The 16698-nt window shown below is 40.9% G+C and overlaps 1 protein-coding gene across 4 annotated transcripts in view; it reads left to right on the top strand.

Moving 5' to 3' along the window:
* Positions 1 to 16698, top strand: part of VWC2 (von Willebrand factor C domain containing 2) — an 81997-nt gene that overhangs the window by 32610 nt on the left and 32689 nt on the right. The gene's annotated exons all lie outside the window — the stretch shown is intronic.

Below are 16698 nucleotides of genomic sequence, written 5' to 3'. Positions count from 1 at the left end.
TATTAATAGAAATGAAAGCTGCAAAATCTCAAATGAAATTATATTCAAAATGAAAAAAACTTTAAAAATACTCAGATAATTTGCAGCCATATATTATTTCTCTAGAATAGGTAGGTTCCATTACATTAGCTAAAACAAACTGATTAAAATTGTGGAAAAGCTAGGGGAGGAGAGGGTGTACAGCATATGCTTTCTGCAAATTCAACAGTAGATGATAAGGGATAGTTAATTGCATTGGAGGAGTTTCATTTGTATGGGTATAAAAGTAATTGCTTCACATCCATTAATTGCTTGTTACAACCCTGAAGGAATGTGTTCCTGGCTGTACAGCTTAAGGGCACTCTACTTTTGGAGATGATGACAGGTGTTTTTTGAAACATTGAGGTACAGTTCCTGAGAAAGGCTGAATCTGGGAGCTAGCTGGTCTGGAGGATACTTTAACACTTTTTTGATGGCAGGAGCTTTCCTGATGCGCTCTCAAGCTTTTTGTGTGGACACCGTCCTCTGCTGCGGTTCCCCAGGTCGGAGCGACTTTTGGCAGGCAAATGGTCTGTTTTCAGTAGGGAGGATGAACTTACAAGCATAATGTGTGACGCTGATGTAGTCTTTACCGCTGAATTTCTCCAGCAGTGTTAACACTGCTTGGAGCTGAATTGACTTTCCATTGGTGCACGTTCTCCCACAAGCATCAACATAATGCACGGTGGTGGCCATCTCCCAGCAGTGGCTTGCATTTGGGTTAAGGTGGTATGGCAGTGCAGGGCCTGGCTTGGCTGCTTGCATAGATCCTCTGACATGTTTCCTAGAAATGTGACCTTTTTTAAAAACTTGTGCATAAAATATGCCTTAGTTGTGAGGAGGGTGCCTTCTCTCAGAGCACTAAAGCTGAAGTACCCAAGTTCTGCCTGCAAGAAAAGGGTGGTCATGTCCTCAGTGTCCAAATCCCAGTATTACTTGCATATTCCTTGGGTATAACCACAGACTGGCATCCCTGACCCAGTTTCAGACCAAGGTGACCAGAGCTGCCTGTTTCCCGTGAGCTGTGCTGTCACTTCTCTGCACATCAGAGAACCAAGAATGGCTTTCCTTGTTAGCTTCTAGGTGAGGAAAAAAGCCATTAACAGTAACAGTAAAACAAAGATCATTTAGAAGCAGCTCAGCATTTCTGCTTCAGCAGCGTCAGTATAGTATCACAAAGAAATTTCTGAGGAGTCCTGTCCATCTGGGGAGGACATTTGGAAGATAAAAAACAAAACAAAACAAAAACCAAGCTCTTTGCTTTCAGAGCTTGTTTTAAAGCATGGGACACGTGCAGTTTGCAAGGAACTTCAGTGAACTGCTGAATGTTTTTAATTAGGTTGGAGCAAAAACCTACTGAGCAGGAAAACCTAGCCTGCCACATCCCCTCATTTTCAAGCCTACTGGAACAAACACGCTGTGAATGTGAGTTGGGGAAACAATCATCATGTTGTGCTTCAGGGTTGATTGTTGCAGCGGTGACATCAATGACATCGTGATAGTGACCCAGAAGAGCTTGGGTGATGATTTCCCTCCCTCTCCTGGCACTTCATGACATATAACACTTTCCCAGCTTGCCTGGCCTGCAGATTTCTGGCAGTGAAACCAGCTGAGTGAGAGCTAAGCAACTACATCTGTCACTGGTAAGACCACGTACAAATGCCTGATTAAGAATTATGGAGGCGATCTAGTGAAAGCCCGCCGTTATTAGAAGTGAATGAATTCCGTCTCTTGGCAGGTGTGAGACACTGTATGTTAGCCCTTGTAGGAAGGAGGGGTTGTAGTTGACTTCCTCAACATAATTCCACAAAAGTACTGGCAACCAGTTGGATGACGGATGGATATATAATGGCATATCAGGCTTGCACAACCGCACATGTGTGTAGGTGCAAACTTCCTCTGAATGTAAGAAATTGTGAATGGAAAACTTGCAGACCGAGGAACAGTCTTATGTCTAGGTTTTAATAACCTTCTGTGTAATTTCCTGACTTTCAAGAAGGAGCCTAGATACTTCCATAGCTGAAGATGTTATTTTCCTTGTGGGCAGGGATAGGGAGTACTTTAAAGAAGTATCTGCTCTAAAAGGTTAGTCTATACAAGGGATAAAAGGTGACACCTTACTGAGAAAATCTTGCGATGAGGGGAATTTTTCTGCTTTTTATGTCTCAAGTCACTACAGCTAAGGGAACTGTTTAGTGTTTATCTCGTATACATGCCCTGCAAAAGCAGGATGGGGACAGAGGGGAATGGAGGAGAGGCTTTCTTCTTGTGCTTGCCAAGCTTCATGCTTTTGGTAACCAACAGCAGCAGCAACAAGAAAAAACATCTGGAAAGTAGACTCTGACTGCAGAGAGTACATTAAGTAACAGGTGGCCAATTCAGATCTCCGTCCTGCTTTACAGTAGTAGCAACATAGTTACTTCTGTGGAAGCCATCCCTGCTCACAATGAGATCAGTAAGCTCAGAATCTAGTACAGTCATTTCTACAGTGTGTATGGAGTGAAGCATAAAGATAATAGGCATACAATTCCCTTTCCTTAAGGAGAAGGCTGGGCACTTGTCATTGATTCATTTGAGGCAGTGGGAGGGGATGTGGGTTAATACTGAAAGTGAATTACCTTGCTAGATTAAATTACCTTGGTTGTCTGTTCCACTTCTGTTTCCAGTATTAGAGCCCTAATAGGCATACACAACTGAATGCTGCTTTGCCTGAAGCGTGCAGCCATGGAGCAGTCAATGGAGTTAAGGGTGGCCCTGCTCCTGCCCGTGTCTTTGCAGGAGGATGAGATTAAACCTGCAGACCACATGGAGCCTGGAGAGGGAGGCATGGTTGCCTGGCCAAAAAACATGTTGTTCTAAGGTGCCCAGGAGACTTTTATTTCGTTATATGGCTGAAAGATTGCCCCAGATAAGATGAAACTGATCCCTTCCTAGCATTCATCTATCTGTGCATCCATGGTGTTTCTCTGCAGCAGGGAGAGCTGAGTGTGCCAGTGAAGACTCGTAGCTGCGCATTCAAAAACACAAATGCTGATGCCCAGGGGGTCACACGTGTTCTCAGGGCCATAACATCCACAGGAGATGTCTCATCTGTTCTCACTGGCCGTGCAATGGGGAAATTTGACTCTGGATGCAGTCATCTCAGGTGCCTTAGTTGGGATGAGTCAGGACCTCATTTCATATCTGGGTTCATAGTTATGGTTGAAATAATGCATCATGTGGTTGGAATGGTTGGTTGTATGCCAGTACTGTGAGGTTGATTCACTGAAACTTGCTTATGTATGAAACTTTCATGTACGATTACAATGTTTAGGCGTGAGGTGGCCAAGAGTGCTTCTGAAAGGCAAGGGGGAACTTCTGTCTGTGTGAAGGAGCTCTCGGGGCGGCGGGGGGGGGGGGGGTGGGGTGGGGGGGGCAAAAACCTGATAAAGACTGGCAGTGCTGCCACCCCCTTTTGCAACTGTTTGTACAACGGGACTTTGTCTCACTGCGGAACTCATACCTATTACCAAATGGTGCTGGTTAAGGCAGTACCATAGGCCCTATGAGCTGTCATCGCTGTAAAATCCAGGCAGAGAGAGTGTGTGTTGGACTGAAGGACCTGTCTGGCCATAACAAGGCTGAGGATGTTTGTTCTGGGTAGATAAAAGGGAAGCTGCACCTTGGTAGCTGTCACGTGAGCTGGCTGTTTGCTCTTTCCTGCAGCCCAGCTTTGCTCAAGCACCATGGAGAATCTGACCTGTAAAATTTAATGTCCTTCTGCAGTATGTTTAAATAAAATATATGCCCTCAACCTTATATGCCTTGATCTTGGCAATGAAGAAAGTATGATAATGCTGTCCAGATAGAGGTCAAGGCAGGACTATTGCAAACAGTGCCTTTGATTGTCCTCTATTCCTCTTCCTGTTTTCATTTTAAATATCTTTTCAGTCATGTTTGGCAGCTAATTTATATATAGCAAAGAAGACCCAGAAGTTTTAAAGCGTGAGAGTGGTTCTTCAGTCAACATTAAGGAGGGGATCAAATCAGGTGGTCATGGTGATCTCTTCTAGATGTAAAAGAAGAGCAATCATAAAGTGATATTAAAGTCTAGTTTATAAGATTTAAACAGTATTTCACTTCTTAAAATAAATGAATTTAAAAAAAATAATAACCTAACGGACAAGAAATCAGTTCAAACTAATCCCATTTCTACCAATACTGTGTGCGCCAATGTGATCTGTTCCCTTCTGATGTGTTTAGTTCAGGCATTTGAATGCCTGTGTGTGCAGAGTGGTATTTTGTTCTGTTTCTGTGGGTATCAGTTGCTTAGCAAAAACTTCTGCATAAACTTCCCCCTTTAATAGGCTGTATTTCACAACATGATTTATAATATGAGACTGTTAACCAGGAAATATTAATGTTTCAGGGGGAATTAATGTTTCAGGGGGGAAAACACCATTAAAGTTGCATGAACAGCTGTATGTGATTAAAATTGCCTAGTGAATGTGCAAGTAGGTTGAAAAACTGTAGCAGGTATTTTGGCAGCTACTTGTTGAAAACAAAGAAATACCAAACTTGCTTCTTTTTGGCTGCAGCAGGCATTTAAAGTGTCTTCCAAATCTGATTGGTGAAGTTGGTAAACTAGTCACAGTAGTTTTTGTTGTTGGTTTCTGCTGTTGATGAAGTTGAGAGGAAGTTCAGTCTGTGTCATCGTAATTCAAGGAATTCTTTTAACCCCATTTCATCTCTCTGCTCACCTCTCTCATTTTCTATCTCTACTCTGGGGAAGTTGGTGGCCACACAAGCTATGTGTGTTCCTGTGCAGAAAGCACAGAGTTATCTTCTTGTGCTGATTTTTCCACTTAGGTCAGAACCTGTTTAAATGTGCCTGCATTAACGCTGCAAACTGGGCTGAGTAAAAACTTGTGCCCAAACCATGCAGGCCTTGTTTCCAACTTGTATATGTGTGCATGCATGCACACTGATATGAGATCCAATGTTGACTTGGTATTTTTATGTTGAGCTGGCTAAGTAGTGGTAAGTGTTTTTTCCTCTAAGGGTATATATTTAGTTTACCAGTTATGTTGTCTTCCAGGGTATATGATTTTTTTTCCCAAATGATAGATAGAAGGCTGTCAGAAGATGCAAAGGATCTGTCTGAAGACAGGGCAAAAGTATCCAGTTATACTGTGCCTAAATCAGTTACCAGGACAGATCTATTTATATGGTGTATATGTATTTATTGCATATACATATTGTGTATATATATTTTAATTTTTTTCACCAAGAAGACAAAATGCTTTCAGCTGGGAGTTGTGCTGTCAAAAGGCAGCAGTTTAAATGTCCCTGAGTGTGTAGCATCCTGTCATTTTGCTCAGACACATGAGGACAATCAGAAGTTAGTGTTTGGTATTTAAAGTGGTACTTTATACTTAAGTAGGAGGATGTAGAAAATCCCATTAAAATAAAAAAAAAAGCTGTGTGTCCTATAAGCTTTCCAAAACTCACTTTACAACATTTTCTCATTACAGGCTGCTACTACAGTAAGCCTGAGAAGCATTTCTTTGGCAGTCAGTTTTTCTTCTCGCAACTGAATCTACAGACTTAACTGGTATATCACAGCTAAATTCTGTTGTATCAGTTACTTTCAAGGCAACTGCTTGCAGAGGGTGTCACTTTTCTGTGGGTTCAAGCAAAAATGGATGATAACGTGCCCCAAACAGTTGTTTAGTGGTGACACTCCTAGGTGAGTGTGGGAAACAAGCTGCCAGCTCCTCATGGTGGAGTCAGAACTTCAGTGTGTCATGGCTTCCTGGTTCTTAAAAGATGTGTTGCTTCAGCTCCAGAAACAGAAAGATGAAAATGCTGTCTGTGGTGATAGAAAAACTGAAATTCTTGGATGGGGGGAAAATAAGTCTTCTGGCGACTTTAATGTATGTAAAAAAAACCCCAAACAAACACAAAAAGCCCCACCAAAATAAGAGAGAGGTTGTTTGAATGTACCTTGTGCTGCTTTGCCATGGCAGTTTCACCTGTCATCCTGTGTAGTCCTGGATACTGGTTCTGGCTCAGACAGGAAATGACCTTTGAGCTAATATCCACTGGAGTACTGGAGTAAACTTTGCTATTGCTTGATTTGTCTTCCCTGACAGCTTCCCTTTTACATAGAGATGCATTTTGGGATTTGCTTGTTTTCTACTAAAACAGCTAATCCGTGCTTCTCAAAATGAAATCAGTTGCTTTGGTTTTTTTGCTTGTTTGTTTTGGTTTTTAAGTTCTTCCTACAAGATTTTACAGAGTTTGTATTACAGATTTATTTACACACATACACAGAGGTAGGTAAGATATTAAAAAAAAATAATCCTAGAGCTCACATTGTGCCCTGTTCCTTTTCCACATGCTTCCCCCAGTGTTTCTTCTTTGCTGTTTGAAGAAAGTTTAGAAAACTAACATTGAGTTGAAGTTTTTCCTACATCCAGTCTTGTTCTTTATGCTGTTCATTAGGGAGAATATTACCAGTGTTAATTTTGCTCCCCCATTCTGATAGTGGATATCTAGTTTTAATTTTGTATGTGTCACTAATTGAAATTGTAGCAAAGATTTGAGGGGGGAGGGGAAGGTTCCCAAGGTCTGAAATACTTGTGTGCCTCTCACTGGATGCTGTATCATTGGAATAATATTCCCTATCAGTAGAATTTATTTGATAAATTACGAGCCCTTAGATTCTGAAATCCTGTCTTGCTCCAGCTTGAGTTACCATAGATTCATGCATTACCCGATATTAGTTCAGCTACTGTCACCGTCCATGTTAGCTGTCAGTTGTATTCTTTGCAGATAATCTTGTTGGTAAGTAGAAACTGTTTACTGGCTGGGTGCTGCAGTGATACAGTAATAGGGCTACATGGCTGATCAGTGTTTTGCAGTGTGATTAAAAGGAGCAATGAAGAAAGATACATACCTTGTGTGTTTTGCTTTATATTATTTTGATTTTGTTTTCATTGCTGTTTCGTTATGTTAAATGGGGCATCTAAGAATTTACTTGGCTTTGAGAGGAGGTGAAAGCTTTTATTAAAGTGTTGTAGTATGTTATTATACCCCTCAGATATACCGAGTATCCCTCTCTTGATAAAGGATATATTCAAAATGTCCTTTTACTGCTAAGTGCAGTGTAATTTTCTCTGCTTATTTTTTGCAGGAAGTTAAGGTTTCAGCGTTAAGGAAGATGTGGATTGACCCAGGTGACTTACTGACTGATGGAAGCAGGGCATTGGCTGATTTAGTTAAACTTAGCTACTTAACACTTTGCTCTTCTATGGTTTGTGGTTTGCCTTTCTGTGCAGTGCAGGATTGTTAATGCGAGGTCTGCCTTAAATTCTCATAACTCCTTGTTCTCTGGGATATGTCTTATATCTCACCATGAGCATGGCAGCAATCTCAGAGGTTTCCTTCCAGTCCTATTTGAATATTTGTAAATGAAATACCAATCTGATGAAGAACAGGAAAACCTGTTTTCTTTTCTGACATCAGTTTGACCAGGGGCTGACTTGTACACCTGTGCCTGTGTTTGGAAAAGGGTTCTGAAGGAAGAGGAGCAGCAGGTTCTTAGGGGAAAGGCTGAAAGCCTCTGATATTTTTATTAATATTAGTAAAATTGCAGTGCTTGTTTTTCTTGTTGCTCTAAGTAGCATTTTACTGTTTCATACTACAGCACTGGGGAACTCCCCTGCGCTGTGTGCTAAAAGAGTCCTGAATTAAGTCCCTGATGGATTACCTTTACCCAGCAGGTCAAACATCTTCAGTTGGAGACTCAAGTACTTTCCTAATTTAAAACCTTGATCTTTAAGTTGAAAGCAGCTTTTACGTCATGAGTCTTTGGATTGCTTCCATAGGGGTAATCATCCATGCAGTTTTGCTTCCTTGAGCGTATTCAGCTGCACAACAGTGATTTAAAAACAAACAAACAAAAATAAAGCAGGTTTTAAGTAATTCTTTACCTTCACCAGCACAGTTACCAGTTACGAGAATGATTAACATTCGAAAACTGATAGGCAACTAAAAACTTTGATTGCTATTTTCATTTAGGAAAACCCTGTAATGTTGGTTTGTTTGGGGTTTTTGCTGCCTATACTGGTATCCTAGTTAAATTTTCATTAGAGGAATGACTTCCTACTGGAAAACATCACTTTCTTCTAAGCGCCCTATTCTTTTGCTGAGTCTTCAGCTCTGCTTGCTTTTGTTTCTGTACTGGTAGCCCTTGAATGGGGGGCCTATTAAAAAGTTCCACACGTAAATCCCACTTACCTTATAGTCGTGTAGATGATGAGTGTTTTTTCTCCTGCCTAATTTCTTCTTACCTTGCAACACATTGCTGTTGCATGTTGGTTACCGACCACTTTTCATTAAGTACGTGCAAGCAGTGAGTCTCACATTTTATCATCTGTGGAGAAGATAACTTTGTCTTCACTGCATGCTCACCCAACATGTGATTTAATTCTTTTTTTTTTTTTTTCCCCAATACAATTGATCAGATGGAGCAGTGACAAGAGGAAAAAAACAAATAATGCATTGTATCAGAACTCAAAACCCTATTTGGTGAATAGCACTGAGTAAAGAAGATCTATATCCAAGCAATTGCTTTTGGGCCTCTTGTGTTTGAAATACTTGCTTGCAATGTTATCTCCTTTCTCAAAGGTAGTTTCACTGGAGTGTGGTGTTAATTGCTTTTCCCAGAAATAGTAAAGGTATTACTACTTACACTCCAGAATAGTTCCAATTCCTTTCTGATAGTATGATCTCAAACCCTCTCAAACATTTTGAATTCAAAAGGGAAATCACTAGTTAAGCTGGGCAGTTTTGAGGGAGATAGGCAGTTAGTGAGTCCTATTGAAGACTGAAGAGAAAGTTGTAGTGACTGTTAATGATATCTTACGAAGCCAAATAACAAGATAGTGCAATGGTAAATGAAATTCAGCAAACCCATGTGTCAGGTAGTGAAAGAAATTGCTTGGATATTTTGATGATAATTTGTTAAGGTATCTGCCAAGTGGTTTTAGTTAAATATCAATGTGAAATGTTGTATGTAAACATCAGTCAGGCTTCATTAAAAAAGGCTTGCATTTATTGGAAGTATGCTATTATATAAAGACTGGTTCCTCCCACCTGATCTGTGTAATCTTCCATGTTTGCTGAGCACTCAGCAAGAAGGGCTTTCAGAAGTACAAAGAAGAGCAGCAAGAAAGCTGAATATTCCCCTTTAGAATAGATGAGGTCTCTAGTAGCGATAGCACATGAATAAAAAATCACGTGATAAAGTGTGATACTGGGGCAGAGGAACAGTACCAATGGAAGTCTTCCCTGTGCTCACAGTAACAAGTCAAGGGAGAAGCAAGGAAATCAAAAGGCATTGTACATAATGACACACATTACAGACCTTATTAACATACCAACACACTGCAGAAGGCAGTGCTGATATGATCTTTATTTTAATCCTAGGAAACTGCATATATTTGGTGGAAGGAATAGAATACCTTAACCTAGCTATGGTGAAACTGCTTGGGGTGACATGCTGTAGAGCCTTGTAGAACTACTTACAGTAATTCATTTTCACGTGAGCAGAAATGTAACGTTATTGTTTCCTACTGTCCACATCTTATCCTTTTTGAGCTGCCTCTTTTTAAAGCACTTTGCAAAAAAATGGTTAGGCTATCTTGACTTCAGCCCAGCCAAACCCATCCTGGAAGTACATGTACCTTCATCTTAAGGCAAGAAGACGGACCTAATTAAGAGATCTTTAAAACAGCAGCAGTCCTCTTCCCACACGACCATTGCACAATCATTGTGGTGTATGCTGGGACACAATAGTACGTTACTTAATACATGCAGATGAAGGCGAAGAGACCAAATGAGGTTGGCTTTTGGCATGGTCTGCTCTCAGCTGTTTTATCAAGCTTTATTGAAATGACCTGAAGGTAGGTCACCCATAAATTGCTTGCATAATTAGCTGTCCATACTGTCTAAGATTTCTGAGATTGGTCAAAGCACTCTTGTAGTTATAGTTTGTGTGTGTTTAATACAATCTGCTGAAGGGCTAATTGGGGGGGGGCGGGGGGGGGAAGGCTCAAAAGCAAATAAATTATAACAGTTTATGCAGTTATTTGTTATGTCAATGTGATAGAGAATGTGTGACCCCACAATGGAAAGGTAATTATTTTCCTGCTATGGCAAGCTTGCTAACCTGATATATTGCTAATGAATGGATTAGATGGAGGTTTGGCAGCCACTAACATGAGCAAATGATTGTTTTTAAGACCAGTTCATGCTGATGCTGAGGTCCAAGCCAAGTAATGATTATGACAACAGAGACAATTCCTCATGCATTATTTAGTGTATCTCTCTCTCTCTCTCTTTTCCCATCAATATTTAAATCTGATTATACATGTACATCCCTAAGCACTCACACATACAGCTGGAATACGTGAGGAAGTCTCATTACCTAGTTTGTAGCCTAAACATTAAATGTGCATGTTGAGTTTTGATTTCAGTGTGTTTAAATAAGGTATGCTTTCTTTCTCCCATGGCTGTCATGTTTTGCTGTGATTAGGTAAGCTGCTAAAACCTGGAAGAATCATCAGGTCCAAACATTGGGGGAAGCAAGGTCCAGGTGTGTTGCCAGAGGCTGCCTGTCTTGCTGGCAGGCAGACGTTCATCGAGTGTACCATTTATATGTCCGTGGTGCTGAAAAATAGCCCCTTCCTTGATATTTCTTGCTGGCAGCTCATTCAGCAGAGAACTTTTATCCATTCTATGGTTTTCATTACATGCAGGTGATGTATTTGTCAGTATGAGAGGACTTCTTAATTTCCTATCAGTCAAGTGTTTAATCTTCAGTCTTCTTAGTTAAGTTTGTTCTGACAGCTGATTCTTTCCAGTCAGAATGACTGCAGAGTCACATCAATTATCTTGAAATACTGGGTTTGTATTTGTGCCTAGGTATGACTGATTAGGCTTTGGCTCTGAGGTCTGTTGTGGTGCATGCGCCCTCAGGGCCCTGGTGCTCTCCCCCTGGCTGTGCTGCTGGCTGTGCGGTCACCTGGCCGTGGCTGTGCACCAGAAGATGTTTCCATGAAAACTCCTGTGGTATCAGCTAAGTGGAGAAGACTGGAAGTCTTGAAGAGTCCTTGAAGCAGATTTTGGGGAGGGTAGGAGAAGTTTTCTGGACTGTGGTTTTGAGGACTACTACCAGAGACAATTATTCAGGATGCGTAGTTGACAGCAAGTGAAAATCTGCCCTTACACAAGGCATGTTAATGTAAATGAAATACAGAGATTACAACATCTGGACAACGCAAAAGGGAACTTTATAGATTCAGATGACATAAAACCCACTTGTGTTTACCCCAGGCGGGGATCAGCTCCAAAGGTGGTTCTCACCTGTCCAGCTGGCAGATTTCTAGTCTCCTGACTAAGCATGTTCTTTATACATGTGTGTGTACACATGATACACGGGTCATCAGACACCATGCTTAGTGAATGCATTTCTCACTTTTGAAACTCCCTCTCAAAATGCTTTGCTGCAGTGGGTTGGGGCCATCATCCTCTTACTTCACCCCCCAGATGTTGGGGATTAATTTTTAGTAGGGTCTGTTGTGACAGGACAAGGGGTAATGGTTTTAAACTTAAAGAAGGTAGGTTAAGACTAGGTATAAGGAAGAAATTTTTCACGATGAGGGTAGTGAAACGCTGGAACAGGTTGCCTAGGGAAGTTGTCAACACCTCATCATTGGAAGTGTTCAAGGCCAGGCTGGATGGGGCTTTGAGCAACTTGATCTAGTGGAAGGTGTCCATGCCCATGGCAGGGGGGGGTGGAACTAGATGAGCATTAAAGATTCCTTTCAACCCAAACTATTCTATGATTCTGTGATTCCACGTGCAAAGACAGTAAGATGAGCTGTGTAGTGGAGTGGCAGCTGTATCTTGCTCACCATTTTCTTGAGACAAGGCAGTTGGCAGCTTGCTGTAACATGCTCATCCTTCCATCTGGACTATATTGCAATGGGTGTATGGGCGAAACACTTGCTCCCATGGGCACACAGACTGTTGCATCCTCATCTTGCAGGAAAAACTGCAGGAGTGCTGCATGAAGAGCTACAAGGCTACTTTTGCTACAGAGCGTTAGAGAAGAGGGTTGCCTTGGTATTACAGTCCCTGAGATGAAAGATGACATTTTGGTTGGTGGCCTGAAGATGTGGGCAGTTGTCATGTCATTAGGTGTGGTTAGCTTATACTGTAATACATTTGTTACAGTTAAGACTCTCAAAATCTATTATTTCCTTTTTGTTGCCTTTTCCTCATTTTAGTAAGTGAAACCAGATAATTAATCATAAAATTTCTAGTCTGTGGTGCATCACTCATAACTCACTTGTGGCTGTAACTAATACACATGAGTTGGAGGTCCCTCCTTGGCTGCATGCTCCTTGCAGTGGGGGTAGGTATGGACTGCAGATGCAAGAGCAAGCTACACAATTAGAATGGCCCAAAGAATTCCCAACGGGGCAGCCCCATAAAAAACTAAATTCCCAACTATTGTTACTAGAGGTCAGCGTTGAAGTAATTTTAAGGTCAACTCTCTTGCCATGTAGTGGATTGTAAATTCCAGCTGTGGATGGTTGTGGCACAGGTGGGATTTGCGTGAAATGAGTAAAATACTGAGCTTCAATGGTTGGGTTGAGTAATTTCATACATTCTTGTAACCCTTCATGTTTTAATGAGTGACAGCTGATTTATTTCTGGATAAATGACAAGATGATCTATTATCTTTTGTTGTCCCTCCCTGCTACTTGCCTGCTTTATAATTAAAAATCCATGTTCCTTTTTCAATTTGTGGGCTAGTTCATTAGCAGAGTTCTAGTTGAATAGCTGTTAAAATAATTTTCAGCCAGGGATTGGAAACAGAAGTTAGATACACAGATACTGTTACGATTCTGTTGTGATTCGCTGTTTTTTGCTCATCGGTAGCTGGATGTATATGAGGTCATGTCCATGTATATGAATGCATCTTGTGTGGAGCTGGAGACCTAAAAGTTCTTCACCAAAGCCCTGCCTCTAACTTTGGCATAGGTCCCTTTAATCACCTTTGAATATCCCAGCCAAAGAACTGTATGTAAAAGGCGGATCTTTCTGTGAGTTGAATTTGAGTATTTAGTTGTTTTGATTTTTGGAATAAATGTGCTTTGTTAAAATAAAGACAATCTTTTCATGCCCATTTTTTCCTTGTGGAAGTAATGTATTTAGGTGTAAGTCTCAAATAGCAAGATGAATCTGTTCATGCAAGAACATCTGGTGCATGGCCAGGTAGAGCTGCATGTCTGTGCTGGGGTATGTAATGTGTTTGTAGGCTGTGGTCGTAGAAAACTTCTGTACTAAAACCTAAATTTTTGGCTGCCTTAGAATGCCAGGCCACAGGGGTACAGGAAAAGGTGCTGCCAGTTGCTGCAGTTCGCTGAGCCAGTCCTAATCTCTGGGAGAGTGATGGGACTCTTGAAGAGTTACTGTTACCTTCTACCTGTGAACTTCTAGAGTTGCTTGTCTTTGGGGTCACGGTACATGCTTTGTTTGTAACAGATTGTGTTTAGGAATAATTGGCACTGTGTCTAGTCCTTTCAGGTTTAGGGCATGTTGGCATGGAAAAGGAGTATATGACATGACAATGCCTGGAAAATTGCAGAGCAGCCTTGTGTGAATGTGATTATTCATCAATATGTGTTTGAATGTTGTGGTACGCATCAAGGAAGGAGAAACAGACTTGATGGGAAAAGGATGGAAACCTCCCTAATTTCAGGGAGAGCGCAGTATCTCATGTGGCCTTTGTAACTCTAAAATAATGAGCTTATTTTCAACCATAAGATTATTTGATTATATTTATCTTTATAATTCCAGATAAAATAGTGTTATTTAAATGGCTGTCATGCCTTCCATTTATGGAAGGTGAAGTGGGATTTGCATTTTGTGTTGTCTCGAAGTCTTGACTTCTCTAAAATTGTTTTAGTGTGTCAAAACAGGCTCAGTGATAATTAAGGAAAGAATAGCTTAGCATAAATGCATATATATGCGCTTTCATCATTTTCATAGACAGCAGAGTAGTTCCCAGCAGCAAACTCTCAATGCCTAATTTCCATAAAGAAAATTCAAGAGATACTTAGGAATACCCAAAACCCAATGATTTCAGCCCTCACGAGATGCATCCACAAGAATACCAAGCTGCTGGATGAGTCGGTATGGATGGGTTTCCATGGATTGTTTGGGAGTTTGATAACATGACACAGATTTATTCAATCAACCTCTATTTCTGGGGTGTTTTTATTAGGAAGGTCAGTGATCTGTCTGAGCCTAATTATCCCATCTGGCGAGTGTGCTTGAGGCACACAAGTTTCCTGCAGTTCATGTGCTCAAAGAAACGACGTGGTTAGCACATTATTTATTCAGCTCTGACTCCTCAGCTGAGCAGAAAGGTATCTGCTGGCAGCTGCATTGCCCAGGGTAGCCTTAGATGTGCCTCTGGGAAAGGACTAAAGTTTCCATCTCTGGCTTTATGGGGCAAGCTTCCTCTACTGCTCTGCTACTGGGACTCGCGTTTTCAACCTGTCTTTTTTTAATCATTCTTTTAATGGTCTCAGAGGACAGTTAAAAGCTGTGTGTTGAATCAGAACTTCTTTTCCGTTTTTCAGAAGTTTTCTTTCATTCTTCTGGTACAACTGAAATATTAGGTGAATTTTCAGAAAGACCTCCAGGTATTCAATCAGCAGCATCATACACCTACCATTGTCAAAATATCTTAAGTCTTTATACAGACCTCTAAGAGCACAGTATGATATCAGCCCAACCATCTCCAACACAGTTCAGCCACACAGTGCGTCTGTAATGGGTGGAAGTAGGGTTGGAGAACACTGGTGGAGCAAGTGCCACATCATTGGTCACACACACACACAAGACGTGGATGAAAAAGGAAATGAACATGTTGACTCTTGGGTTGTATATTGGCATACAAACTGCTAAACCCCTCCATTCTTTCCTAGGACATCAATTCAAAATGCCAGCCAAAATCAATATGGATTACGGACAGTCAGTATATTTAAACTTTCACTAAGGCTATGTGGAAACCTGAAATCTTAAGAGACATCGTTATTAATGAAGCCGCTCAGTCATTATGCAATAATATACATATCTATATTGAGACATCCATTTCCATGCTTTGTAATCCTATTTTAGACTTGAAAAGAATGTAATATAATTCTTGCTGGAAAATGTTTTAGATAAATCTATGAATTCAGTCAAAGCTGTATGTCCTTTATCTGCTGCTAGGCTCTTTCATTAGTGGCTCTTGACAAACCAGTGCTATGTAAAATGTGACAGTTAAACTGATAAAAATCCAATTTTCTTTGTTAACCAGAAACAGGTGTGCAGTCTATGTATTTACTCTGAGATCTGAGACTGCTGACAGGATTGAGGTAGGTCTGTAGCTATCAGGTTTACAGCTTGAATTCTGTCACTTGACTATTTTCCCACTAGTATGAGCTATATCTATTAGCAGGGGCACAGAGTAAAGCCATGCTGAACTGTAAAGATTATATGCATTGGAACAATAAAAGAAAACAAAGTATTATTGTATGCCAAGAGCGTGCTGATCTGTAGAGGTTTTGAAAAACTGTAATACAGGAGGGAAAACTCAAAGGAAAAGCTTGGGTTTTTTTCTTTTCCCCACCTCTAATTTCATAAATGAGTAAAACAGGGTGTGCTAGTCCTTGTTAGTCTGTGTTTGTAAACATGCAGGCTTGTAGAGATAGTAAATGCCTCTCTTCTGGTGCTGCAATGAAAATGTGGGTGTTTTTTCTAGTATAATGATTGAAATGTGATTTTTTTCAACAAAAAGCTTATCATTCCTGTGTTTGGAAGATGACTCAGAAAAAGCCTGGGATACCTGGGTTGTATGGAGTGAAGTAACATTGTTTCCTTTCCTGATAAATTTGATTCGGTACACTGGTCTGGTAAGCAATTATAATTGCTCAAAGCATTTATACTTGCAGACATTCCTCAGTCATCTAAGCTGATCTTTACTTCTGCCAAGATCTTAGTTCAAATAGTGCTTAAGTGATTTAAGGAAGAGAGAAGGAAGGTGTGCGGATGAGGCAAGAATGAAGAGGAAGAAAGGGTGGAGAAGAAAGATTCAAGGAAGATGGGAGAGAGAGAATTAGACTATGGCACAGTGAAGAAAAGGTTTGGGTATCTGTAGTGCAGTAGGCAAAAGGCACACTTAGCTTGCAGTCTGATATATATTCTTATTATCTGTGGTTGGGGGAGAAGAATATACCTGGCTGCAGGGTCAAGTCCAAATGTTTGCAAGTGAAAAATTGGGGAGTGTGAGCCATGGAAAGCAGAGCCGTGGTGGCCGTATATTCTGCACAGACCCTGCATCTGCTTGGCTGGCTACAACCCTGCAAGGCAGATGAGCAAACTGCATGGTGCGTGCATCTCTGTCTTCCCTGAGTCCGTCCTGCACTCCTGCGAGCACCAGATTTATTTCATTGTTTTAATCATCCTCAACAAAGTCATCTATCAGCATCTGAAAATTTTCCTCCTAGGATAGGAGCTAAGCAGCCATTTTATTGATGAGCTTATTGAGATTTTTATATGTGGCCGACAGTG

Source organism: Falco biarmicus, chromosome 3 (genome assembly GCF_023638135.1).
Source record: "Falco biarmicus isolate bFalBia1 chromosome 3, bFalBia1.pri, whole genome shotgun sequence".
In the NCBI taxonomy this organism is placed as follows: domain Eukaryota; kingdom Metazoa; phylum Chordata; class Aves; order Falconiformes; family Falconidae; genus Falco; species Falco biarmicus.
The sequence above is the reverse complement of the archived record's forward strand: the minus strand, read 5'-3'. Positions and strand labels throughout refer to the sequence as shown.